The sequence below is a fragment of the Fundulus heteroclitus genome, unplaced genomic scaffold, assembly GCF_011125445.2.
Source record: "Fundulus heteroclitus isolate FHET01 unplaced genomic scaffold, MU-UCD_Fhet_4.1 scaffold_228, whole genome shotgun sequence".
Classification (NCBI taxonomy): domain Eukaryota; kingdom Metazoa; phylum Chordata; class Actinopteri; order Cyprinodontiformes; family Fundulidae; genus Fundulus; species Fundulus heteroclitus.
The window spans coordinates 169380-182698 of NW_023396640.1; the positions used below are offsets into that span (position 1 = coordinate 169380).

Consider the following 13319-nt stretch of genomic DNA (forward strand, 5'->3'; position numbering starts at 1 on the left):
TTTCCTCCTGTTCTTTCAGATAAATGTACTGCGCTAGGCCCAACACAGGTTTTAAATGTTACAGATAATGAACCAAAGATGTCACTTTGCTAATGTTGATTAGAAAAATACACACTCTTCGCTAGTTTTGTCAATTTCCCCAGTACACAAAACTGCACATCAACCATTTTTGCTAATTATGATTTCCTGTTTGCTTTCTTTAATTGTTTCCACTTTTTTTAGTTCCTCCTAAAAAAAGAACGTATAAGAATAAAACATTCACACAATGTGTAAAAAAGAAACAAGAACATGTTGTTAGCTTTATTTCTAAACTAAAAATAAACAAGTTTTAAACTGATAAGGCAACATTATGTCAATGAAACAACAATCCTAAATTTTGTAGCTTTGTTGCCTTTAAGTGCTTGTCTGGAGCTAAAATGCTTAAGATGGACAGATCTGTGACAGCACTTTTGATGCTGTGGAAGCAAATGTAATTATTTAATGTCATCATTATGGAAGAACAATTGTCAGTGGCAATTTTAGACTCGGGAAATATGGCTTATCAAGGCAGCATGGTCTGGAGAGTGCAGCAGAATTTAACATCTGCATCTGACTCACTCCTTTCTATTCAGCTCTATATAAAGGGAGTTTTATTTTAAAGGACAACATTGGATCCTCCCTAGTACACAATCTTAAACACAAAACAACGGATTCAAACCACAACTGAATTGTGGATTACTGATTTATGGAAAATGTTCATTATTTGTGAAAACAAACCAATTAGTCTTAGAGGTTTAAAGCCTCTTGCTATCATCCCCATGTTAAGCTCCCTCCACAGATTAAATTCAAGACACTGGCTGTGCAACTTCAAAAAGTTAATAATACTTTCAGTGAGATAAAACATGTTGATAAAATGAAAATATAAATTTAAATCTAAATCAACAATTTTGGGCTTAACCATGTATATATAAATTCCAATATCTCCATAAGTTTAAAGATCTACAGCACAGCTAAAGAATAAACAATTCATCCTCTGTCACAGTGTGTCACTGAAAAAAATAAAAACACTGTTAAAATTGAATTAACCAAGAAACTGTTATGTGAATCCTACCATTTGTATTTTTTATTTTCCTGTATAGCTATATAACTTCCCTTTTTTAAGTTTTTTTTTTTTAAATGTAAACATTTTCTTTACACCTACATCATCTATAATCATGCTCATTATCTACAATCTAAACAGAAAAAAGAAAAACTAAACTTTTTGATAAAGAAACGAACAAAAAAATAGAATGTTCCCTTTTTTGCGAGACTGATAACAAAACGTTTAAAATATGATTCCTAAAGATATTTGTGTTTTATTCTATTGATTCCCATCTCCATATCCCACAGCACTTGGCCATAAAACCACATGTTAAGTGGATAATTCCTCATCACATTTGGTGACCTTTGCCTGACCTTTCTTTACGTGCAACTTTTAGACCAAATATTCCACCTCTTCATCAGGAATATGTATGATATTGACTGGCCGTATGCATCCTTTCTGCCAAATAATCTCTCATTGTTTGGGTCACTCACAGATCTCTTCCAATGTCACCTCAAGCCAAAATCAGAATCTGTTTTCTTTTGTTTGCTTTTGGGTTTCTTCATACAGCAAAACTTCTCCGCGTCTCCCTTTTACTATGCAATATATCCACCTACTAAGGCTTTACCCTTTGGGCTAAATATGTTATTATCAACCTACCAAAAATGCAGCTTTTCTGAAATTCTATGTACACAGGAAAACCATAAGGTCTTAAATATATTCATTATTGTTATTAGTACTTTTTATGTGTTTTCATGCGCAGCTGATGATCCTTGGCATAAGTGGTTATCTGTTGGCAAGGAATTGAATCTCTCACTGTGCTCATCCGGTCATTTCTGCTCCTTTATATAGGACATTTTTATGTCCTTGCTTATCAGAATTTATGAGGACATGTGTGTTTGGGCCTGAATCTCAAGCCCTCTTACTCAGGCTGTTGTAAAAACACAGGTGAGGCTCTGTCTGAAATTAGTCTCTGTGGGAAGATGAGCGGCGTCGCTGAGGCCTTCTCTCTCCGCCAGCCAGCCCCGGCCCGCAGCTGCCCAGCCACGCTGGTTGTCACGCTGAAAACCACACGTCGTGAGAACATGTGAGGAGGAGACATTAATTGCCTCAGAGCTGTGGCAGGACGCTCACCAGAGGAGCTCAGGTGCACCTTTGCTGCTGCCTTGCAAATGAGATGCAGAGTGTTGGCTACAGTACCTCCTTCTTGCGGGTAATTGACCCTGGGGATCCACCCTCCCTCCCTACCATTTCCCTTGCTTTCCCTTTCTCTATTCCCCCTCTGTTGCCTCTAAGACATGAGAAGCTACCACGTGACCAGTTGGAAGTCGGAGAGAAGAGGTTGGTCCTTTGACCCACAGACTCCCTCGTTCTTTGTACCACCTCCCATTCTGTCTAACCTCCTCCAGAGGGGCATTCAGGGCCTGATGTGGCTACTGGCCAGCTCTTTACTTCAAACTTTGCAAAAACAACATGGTTGACCAATCCTTGTCTTTTTTACTCAAAGTTTTCCATCCCCATAGACAAAATTCATTTTATTGTATGTGATTTGTGTTGTCTGGTTTTGGTTGTTCAATTGATCTCCTCGCTATTTTGTAGTTTTAGTCACCCCATACCTTACTTTTTTAGGTAAAAAAGTTTGACGCTTTGTATTGACCATGCGTCCATTTGTACCAGCTTGGCAAATGTTTCTTACCCATTTTGAGAGTCTACAACTCTCAAAACGGGTAAGATATTTAGGTAATTTGCTATTTTACCACTTGTATTCTGCTGTATTGTGTAACAACAGGTTTGGTTTGGGTGTGGAAAACTATTAATAATTGCCAAAAGCAAGTCAGTAATAAAAATCAAAATTACTAAATCGGGGTATGACCTGTTTATCAGGAATTTACAGCCAAACAGCTCTGTCGCTGTGAGTTATCGTTTTATTAATACCTGCCTGTTGAGGCATGATGTTAAAGAATAAAAGATGAAGAAGTGAATTGGGGCATTGCCATTCTCAAACAGCAAGTACTGCACACAGAAAAAAACACAAACAATGTATCTCCAAAATACAACCATTTATTAACAAAATACTCCAACTTCCAGTTGAGTAAACACATTGTTTTGCCAAACTGGTAACTGGGTAAAAATGAAAAGAGTAAGGGAAAACTGATAGGCTACAAAAAAGGGAAACTAAAGAATAAAACTGAAAACCCATCAATCCGTGTAGTGATATTACAGGTCAGAGTAATTATGTATGTTTAAAAACCCTAGTTCATTTTGCCAGATTGGCATTTCGGTCAAACTTTACTAATTAATTGTAACATTTGATTTTGTGTTTGAACAACCACTTCTCAATGCAAAGCAGAAGAGAACATTTTTCTTTTAATAAAATGATGTACAACTGATAATTTGCCAAATTAGAGATGATTAACCCTTTTGGTCAATTGCTTCTTATTTTTGTGTGAGCTAGCCATCACAGTAGTTCATGCAGTGATGGACTGAGTTCCAAGACACATTTGCACTCTAACACGACGGTGAACAACGCTTGGTAGTTCAGCTAACAGTAAAAAGAAGAAATTAGCTGTAGTGTTCCTAAACAACCCTGTTAAGGAACATATAACTTTAAGTACCATTAATAAAAGTATTTATGTGTGATTAAGTTCTGGCAGCACTAATGTTGGCTATCATCTTAGCATCAGAAGAGATTTTAACTTGACTTAGCGCATTTTTCAAGACTGTCAGATGTATTTTATGTAGATTAGTGAAAGGAGATGCAGGGAAAACACAGAAAAATCAGATTAAGCATATGTTGCAGCAGGAAAGTAACTTTTTACACGTCAACTTTACAAAACAAATTACTTAGTAAAACAGAGTGAAATTGTCAATATATAAAATGTTTTATCCAAAACCCACTTTTTCAGCCCAAGCACGACCTTTTGCTGTACTCTCATTCTGATCAACAGAGGAGGACGTCTGATGGTCAGTCAGTTGCGTGGCGGACCGCTCTCTGCAGCAGCTGGGGGAGGAGATGCGGCAGCGAGCAGGTTGTAGTTTCAAATGTCATCTTCTCTCAGGACGGAAGAAGGGAGACCACTTTGTTGACTTAAGAAGGGACAGCAGGTCTTCTTGGAAATCTATAATTCTTTCTGGCAGGAACTCAAGACAAGCTAGGTCCAGGCAGCTAGCTTTATTTTTCGCTGGTGGTCTCCTCCCTGATGCAACAAGTGCAAAAGAGAAAGAAAGCTGATGTGCACCACACTCTGTAGCTCTATGACATCACAGCCATTCCAGATGTGAAACTCCTCCTTCCTGGGTGCTGTGTATGTAAAGGGGTTAATACTCTGCGTTCTGCTATTTAGATTTTCTTTACCAGTCTCATTAGTTTGTTGGTGAGGTTCCATCCTTTTTGTTCCTCCCATGGCTTGGTCCAAACACCTGTTTAGAAACGTAGTTGAGTTGATTTCATTAAAGAGTAGAAACATCTGAGGTTGTAAAATTTGGTCTACTAGTACAGATTAGAGAAGCTGGTGTTTACTCACAGATGACACTCATAACCCTTGTCACGTGTTAGAACGCTGCCTACAGACTGCTAGCAGGTAAAGTTGGAACAGGAAATAAAAAAAAAACAGAGCTTGTCTAAAGTAACGTGGTAATGTAGGTGCTGCTCTGGTCTGACATGATGAAGAAACAGCTGAGCCAAGAATTATTCTAGTCCTGTGGTCATCTGATATGGATCATGACCAGAAGACTGGGAACATAAGTGACTGAAATGAGCTTCTTCTGAGGGTGGATGCCTTAGAGATGGGCTGATGAATTTTGTCTTCTCGGGGTCTTGGAATTGCAGCTGCTCCTCGACATTGAAAGGTGCTGAATTTGGTGGTTGGGAATCTAATCAGGAGGTTTCTTGGGCACCTCCCTTTGGAGGTATCCTGGGCATGTTTTGTTCTGGATGGATGGATGGATGGATGGATGGATGGATGGATGGATGGATGGATGGATGGATGGATGGATGGATGGATGGATGGATGGATGGACAGCTCCGTTACAAAAAGGCAAATGACACTTCTTCCTCAATCACCAGTGCATGTTTTTTTTTGTTTTTTTTTTACGTGTGCTTTCACTTTTTCATTTTCCTGAAAGTCCTTACTGATTGGTAACTTTATCCCTTTTTTTCTCTGTCTTTGGTTTTATGTGCTTTGCTTTTTCAGAGGAAGGTAAAAGTAGTTAGTGCACGGCTGGTAAGCGATTTGCATGAAGCCTGCAGCTCAGATGGCGTCCCGAGCATAATATGAAAGGTGTGGTGGAGAATGACACTGTTAATCTTAAAGGATTACTTTCTCATGGAGTAATTTGTCACAGAAAAAGTCTATACTGTTTAGTAATGTATTCTGTACAGATCCTATATTCTGCGCCTCTTTGCTTCTCCTGATGTGCATGTGTGTACTTGCTTTTTTGTGGGGGTGTTCAAATGTTGAAGCGGGCCATCTGCTTGGAGGTTTTGTCTTTAAAGATCTGTTTACATTTGTATATTTGCAAGTCTGAGATTTAATCTTAACATAGGAGCATGTGTGTCTTATCTGCAGCTTTTAACTGGCTGGAAGCTGCTTCTTTGGTGAAGAGGCCAGCCACGACAGCAAAGGGCTGTGCTTTAGTGCATTTCATGCTTAATTCTGTGTCAATTAGTTGACTGCTACCTTCCCTCCAGCAAAAGAGCAGGGAGAGAAACGCATGCCCACAGAAATCCTCTGGCTTTGACAGGCGCAGTGTTCAATCATTTATCCCGGAGCCTGGGGCCACGGAGCACTGTCAACAAACATTCCATTGAAATCATATCAAGCCTCTACTGTTCCCTCATTTTTGTCCTCTGCCTGCTCTGCCTCTCACTCTTCCCCTCTCCCTCTGCCTCTTTATCTTGCATGTTCCTCTTCCCTGGGCTTCATCTCTTTATGTTCTTCTACCCACCTTCACTTTTCTTTGCTTCTTCCCCCTCACCCTTCACCCTGTGGGGTTTCTTGGTCTCTCTAGCAAGATTTTTAGCACCTTCTTTAAGCTGCTTCTTCCCTCCCAGGACTTGGCAGCAAAGTGGCAATTTGTTGAGCTGCTCCCTGCTCGCTCCAGTTTCGCCCCTGACTTGGCATGCTGTCAAGTTGTGGTCAGATCTAAAGATGAGCAACAGATATTCCATAAAACACGGAAAATCACAATCAGTGCATTCCGAAAGTATTTAGGCTGTTTGAAATGTTCACAATTTACAATTACAAACTGCTTGTGTAGGCTCACTCGCACTATTCACGGATATGTAAGAAGACTTTTTTTTACTTTGCTCCTTCCTCCTGGAAGTTGCTACGTAAAACATTAAAATTACTGTAACTGAATTCATCTAATTGAATGCTTTTACTTGCAAAGGGGAAGTTTATCAGGTTGATTCAAGGACATGTACCTGTTTTTCTTAGTTGCTTGTCTTTCTTTAACTGTGAAATATTTTTGTATTTTATTTGCTGCTGTCCCCTAGCCAGGACTGCCTTCAAAAAGAGGGTTTTAACCTCAGTGGGACTATATCCATATATATATATATATATATATATATATATATATATATATATATATATATATATATATATATATATATATATATATATATATATACATATATATATGTGTGTGTGTGTGTGTGTGTGTGCGCGCGTGTAATGTATATTATATATATACATTTTAAAGGATTTTAAAAATACTGTAAAAATGCAGAACTCAGCAGATTGTATTGAGTCATTGACAAGCAGCATTGACTCCTCCTGGAACAGTGCAGAGCCTCAGTGGACAGCCATCGGCATTGTCGATGGCTTTGCAGCAACCCCTTATACTGAGCATGCGTGAAGTGACAGTGGAGAGGAAAACTCTCTTTTAACAGGGAGGAAAACCTCCAGCAGAACCAGGCTCAGTGTGAATGGCCATTTGCCACGACTTACTGGGGGTTTGAGAAGACCGAGCAAAGACGCAAAAAGCATAGAATCCACATTGATCCTGGAATTCTTTCCTGGAAATCTTATACGGTAATGGCAGATGATCTGTCCCCCTGCTAGGGGGCAGATCCAGGGGGGCCCTGGGTGGTGTCACAGCTAACAGAACTCCAGACCATATGTTCCTACTATAAAGGGAAAAAAAGACAGAGAGACCATAAAGTTAAAAATTGAAATAACAACAAATAATGCAAAATTGGAGAACGGTAGGCAAACTCAGTAAAAGGAGAGAAATATATATTGATGTCTTCCTGCAGCCCAAGCTTATAGCAGCATAACTACAGAGATAGCTCAGATTAACCTAAGCCACTCTAACTATAAACTTTGTCTAAAAGGAAAGTTTGAAGCCTAGTCTTAAAAGTAGACAGGGTGTCTGCCCCATGGACCAAAACTGGGAGTTGGTTCCACAGGAGAGGAGCCTGATAGCTAAATAATCTAAAGATCTGGCTTCCATGAACTGGGCTGGTGGTTTATTTGACTCTCAGCAGGGGTATGATAGCCTTCACAGCTTTGGTGAAGTAATAATTATTAGGTCTATTATTTTTTTTATTAAATTTTCCTGAATTGATTACCTGACGGAAGTGGAATGAACAGTGCCCTCCCTGGGTGGGTAGGATCTGTGGCTATATGCCTGGACCTTCTCTGGACTCTTGCAGCATAACAGTGCCCTCTTGACTCATGCTAAATCCTTCCTCTCATTTGCTGTGCAGCTCCCATACCATATTGTCACAATGAGATTGTATGGTAAACACAGGTGGAGTTAAGGATGCTTTCAATTGTGGCCATACAAAACTTAAATAAGCAGCTAAGTAGAAAGTCCAGTCTGGTTCAGTTTCCCGAGAAAAAAGAGCAGCTGTTGCATATTCTTCACTTGGTGGAAAATGTTCATAGTCCAGGAGAGGTCAGAGGAAATGGGAATGCCTAGGAACTTTATACTGGCCACATGCTACAACAGCTCCCCATGTTTACAGCGAGGAGTGTGCTTGGTGCTCCCGGATCTCCTGTAGTCCACTATGACCTCCATGGTCTTACTGGTGTTCAGGATTATGTTTTTCCTGGAGCACCACTGTTTCAGATTTTGGACCTCCTCTCCCTAGTGGGTCTCATCATTGTCCACAAACCTCACAGCCATGTTTGTGGGGTGGATAGTTGAGCAGATGTGTGTGAAGACAGCGAAAGGACAGGGTTAAGGACACAGCCCTGTGGTGTTCCTGTGTTGAGGATCAGTGGGGGCAGATATTCCCCTATTCCCTAGTGTCTCTATCCTCACCACCTGGAACCTGGAGAGACACCTGGAACCATAGCCATTTATTTGTGGGGTGATGCTTTCAGTACACAGTGTTAGTTTTTTGCGACTCAGAATGTTTTGCACACAAGCCAAAAAAGTGGAATTTAAGTCGGAAAAAAACACCTTCTCCTATATGTATACTGTGTCCCCTAAATCAGTTTAGGTTGATGACCATTTATTGGTAGGTTTGTTGTTGTGCCATGGTCTATCCCTTTTTGAAAGAGGATTGAAAAAAGCTTTTTTTTTTTTTCTAACTCTGAGGCCTAGACAGAATAGCTACATTACTGTAATACTGAGATAAAATTAAGCACAGGTGGAGTAAACTAATTAGGGGACTTCTAAAGGTATTTGATTGCACTGGATTTTAATTAGGGATATCAAAGTAAAGGGGAATGTATTTAAATTAATGCCACCATTTTCTGATTTTGGTTAAAAAGAAAGGAAAAACCATTTATCATTTTCAAACTCCAACAAAATAAAATTAAGTCTTTAGTTGCGGCGTTAAAACATCTGAAAATGTTCAAGAGGTTTTTTGCTTAGGGAAATGTTATTTTTAACAAAACTCTAGAATTTGGAAATTACATTTAAGTAACATTACATATTATTACATATACTTTTTTTAAGTATACAGTACATTATGATAACTATTCTTAACTATGATGAACTTGATGGGGCTTGATCTGATACTAAACCTACAGTATGTACCACTGTCGGTTTTTATTAAATAAAAAAAGAAAACAATGTATAGTGATTTGTCTTTTTTATGTTAGATTTAAAAGTAAATATAGGTAGTTTTGTAGTTTGGAATACATGGGCCAATTAGCTCTACAGTCACCGTGCTTTCAGTCCCCATCATACTTTGCTTTTTGGCCCCTGTGGTACTTTAGAATATATGCTGATATAGGAGATTCTGCAGGTAGGGGTGGACAGAGGCCAAATCTGATTTTTTCTTTTTTTCTTAGCTTCCTCTGCTCTGGGCTACAAACACACATGAGAAGCTTGAGAGGAAAGAAGAAAAAAAGGAAGGAATCTTCCATGTTCTCCCCTTGAGATTTTACCCCGAGAGATGTTGAAATCACCTGGGCATCTCCATGGCGTAGAGTAATAAATAAATGTATCGGTTTAATTATTAAAAACAGCCTAAATGAAGACAGATATCATCCTCTGAAGGCATGTTCACTCCACATACTTCATCTTAACTCAGAATGTTGTTTTTTTGTTTGTTTGCCCTGCTGGTGGTCAGGAGACATGCACTATAAATCTTCATATCTTTCTTCTGTCAACTTAGACAAGTCACTTTATTTGCTGATTTGCTGGCTGTTTTGTCTTGCCAGTGTCCTGTGAAAGAACCACAGTTTTACTGCACTTTACACTGCAAGTCTTTTGGGACGAATCTCTTAAAGATGTGTACATTTAGAGACTGAGATTTTTTATTTCATCCTTCTTCAGATGGAGAGCATCTGTGAACAGAATATATGTCTTGCGACATATATTCTCGGTTGGACATTGACTGGTCTGTTTTAACCCATGAATATGCTCTTATTGTTGCCATGGTTGTAGGTTTAGGGTTATTGTCATGTTATAAGGTGAACCTCTACCCCAGGCTGAGGCCTTTTTCCAGCCATCTTTATCTCAAATCAATGCCGGAAGTTCGCACCGGAAGTTAGCGAAGTTGTCCTAAATCATCCCAATTTTTGTAACTTTTGTGTTAAATTATTTTATTTCGACCATAAAGCAATTCAAAGATTTAATTTGTGCTCCAGTTTCAACCTTTTTCTTTATGTAAATCACCCCTGGCTGTTGTTTATAAAGATGCTCTGTATGCTGTTATCTATTTACTTTATTGTCATTATTCACATGAAATGCACTACTTGATTGTGTTATTCGAATTGGGTAAGAATGAGCAATACATCATACAAAGAAGAAATGTCTGAAACTTCCACTGTGGACTTCTGGTATAGACTGGATAGTTATATGGCAGAGCCCTAAAACTGCAAATGTATCCCTCTCTTTCTGTCGGCCTTTAGAGGAACAGCGCTCTGTGAGACATTCAAAGTTGGTTATTTACGTTCATTGAGCTTCGTGATGTTTGTTCACTTATGTTCTCTAATGAAGCTGTGAGGGATGTACAGAACAGCAACAGTCATACTGGGAATAAATTGCCAACAAATGAGCTCTGTTTAATAATACACAGTAATTAGAGGTAGATTGTTGCACTGGATTTCATTTCAGGGTATCGGCTCAATTTAATCCAATTCAGTTTATGTATACAGTATAATACCAGGTTTAAGTAAATTTCATCTCAAATCCATTCAGTTTAAATACAAAAACATGTAATCACAGCAAAGGGGGTTGAATATAAATGCACAGTATGTTTTAAAGATTTTTATTTGTAAAAGATCTTGAAAAATGTGTTGTTCTCCTTCTTTTTCAGAGATGTGGACTATTTTGTATTGGCCTATCATATAAATTCCCAGCAGTTATTGTTGAATGTTTTCCCATTTAATCATATGAGTGGTTTGAATAGTATTTAAGGCAAATATAAATACATTTAATATGAACATGTGAAATCACACAATTGTTTTCAAATGTTGCTTATTTTACCTCCAGCAATACCTTAAATATACAGACTATCTGAAAATACCACATAATTAATGTCAGGTTAAAAAAAAAAAAAAAAACAGAATTTGACTGATATAGATCATACTATGGAGTCCAAGTCAGGGTTCAGTTTCTCTGACAAAAGCCACCTTCTGCCAATAGTTCCTAAAAAGACCAAATGTCTGTCCCTTATATGTACAGATAAAACATCTAAGCTTTTTTTCTTGACATCCTGTTTACCGCCGTAGAAACTCCACAACTAAACTATGAGACAACAACAAAGCCCCTATATCAGTCCCTGGACAAAGACAATTAATATTTAAAGATGATTGCTAATGCCCTGAAGTCAAATACAGAGCCTAGGTAATTAATTGAGCTGGGTGGTCCGCAGAGAGATTAGACCGGATGAGTGTTGTTTATCCCTGCTGTTATTGAAGCCTGTGTGAACGCTTTCAGCAAACTAGTTTCTATTGAATGTAAAAGAAGGGGACGACACTCCTGCATGTCTGACCTGTAGGGCATATGCAATAAGTTCATTTTTTTGGAGGCTACAGAGTCAGTCAGGGATTAATTGTCTCTTGTGCTTTCCTGCAGCATGTATGCAGTTCAAATCTGCAATGCCTTTTGTTTATTATACAGTAAAGTTTGTGCTGCTGTTAACCGAGACCCGCAGACCTGTTTTCACAGGCCTGTACAACAAGTGGATGGATCTCCCTCGCTGATAATAGCAGATGCACTTGGCAAGACAATATGCCGTTTTTTAACATCACTTGGCCGACTTCCTGTGTAAACTGTTGGATGTGAAAGGAGTGTCAACGGAGTGCTAATTGTTGTTTGGCGGTTTGATTTATCACCCGCACGATCCACAGAAGAACAGAGGATGATTTTGCATTTGGCTGACTGTCCCCATTCCCCAAGCAGCATGCTGATGATTCTGTTTCCATGCAAAATGCCTAATTTCAGTGTTTCAGTTAAGCTGCCAGCTACGTCTACATGCTGGATCACTATGTTCCAGTTCATTAATGGGGCCGCTAAATGATGTATCTGCATTACATCCTACATGCAGACTGCAGAAAAGAAAGGGGAAAAATAGTAAAATTCCCCTTGTGTTGTTCTGTTGACATTTCAAAGACAGGCTGTTTTTTTATGTGTTTTTTTTTTCTACAATAATATTGATCTTGGTGATTTGATAAGGCGATTTATATGATATCTTTTTTTATTTACTGCTATTACAGTCATATTTTATGACAGCTTACATCGGCAACAGCTCAGCAATACATCTTTAAATTAAAGAGGGTACACAGGTAACTATTGAATAGCCTATTTAATCTTCAATTAGATTATATAGGCTGCCAATAAAATTGGCTGGGTAAAATTGCCCAGACAGCAATGTTGTTGAGGGTCAGCTTCCGCAGCTAAGGGGCATTTCACTTTGGGGCAAATTGCAATCGCCGATTGGTCAGTTACTGATGAGCCTTCAAGATTACTTGACAGGCGGCATCACATCAATTGACAGGTTAGACACTGGCACCCTGTTCTTTTTGCAAATGACAGCAGGTTCTCTCTGAGCTCATGTGAAAGTTGTGAAAGAGTCTGGAAAAGCAGTGGCGAACGTTGTGCTGCCTTCAACATTTGTCAGAATGACCTGTACTCATTCCATGTCGTTATGGATATTGAGCATGATACCCACCCCCCCAACCCCCCAAATGAGATCTGATGAGTTCTCAAAGTGTTCCTTTTATCTTTTTCAAGCAGTGTATTCTGGACAATTGTATACTTACTCAATTCCCTGACATCTGAAGACGAACACCTTGTTTTAGTGACATGTTCTCTTGTCTTTCCTATTTTCAAGGATCCCTAAGAAACAAAGTCCTTCTTGTCATGTCATATTTATACCCATAGGAAACATAAAATCACAGATTAACATTTAGAAGTTTTTGGACACTATGATTTAGTTCACAAAGGAAAGACTGATTGATTAAAAATGATTCAGTTGTAGTTGTAACAGTTATAGTTTATGGACATTGTTGATTGTGACAAACAAGATTTTGTTAACATTAGTTATTTATGTCAGATTTGCTCGCAACAGAATAAATACAGTATATCCAGATTATCATGTTGGAATAAATTATTTCAAGGGACAGTTTGTAACTAATTTGGCTTTTAATTAACAAAAATCAAGTATTGTTTTTATAAATACATAATCTGGCAAAGTCTAATAACCTCACATAAAAAATTACAGCATAATTCAGAATTAGTAGTTTATAAACACATTGGCGTCGGTGCACCCACTGGGAGACTCCATGTTGCAACGCTTATTCTGATTTTAGCAGCCGAAATGGGCCAATCTTGTCAGCCATACACGTTT

General features: G+C 38.6%; 1 long non-coding RNA gene across 6 annotated transcripts in view; it reads right to left on the reverse strand.

The window, feature by feature from the left end:
• Window positions 1-3151: 3151 nt before the first annotated feature.
• LOC118559114 overlaps window positions 3152-13319 on the reverse strand; it is a 42765-nt gene continuing 32597 nt past the window's right edge. For 2 of the 6 annotated variants that reach the window (XR_004928656.1, XR_004928654.1), the window contains one exon: window positions 3152-4480. This is a non-coding gene — a long non-coding RNA (uncharacterized LOC118559114). The remainder of the gene's footprint in view (window positions 4481-13319) is intronic. The other 4 variants (XR_004928659.1, XR_004928655.1, XR_004928658.1 and 1 more) reach the window with 2 other exon arrangements.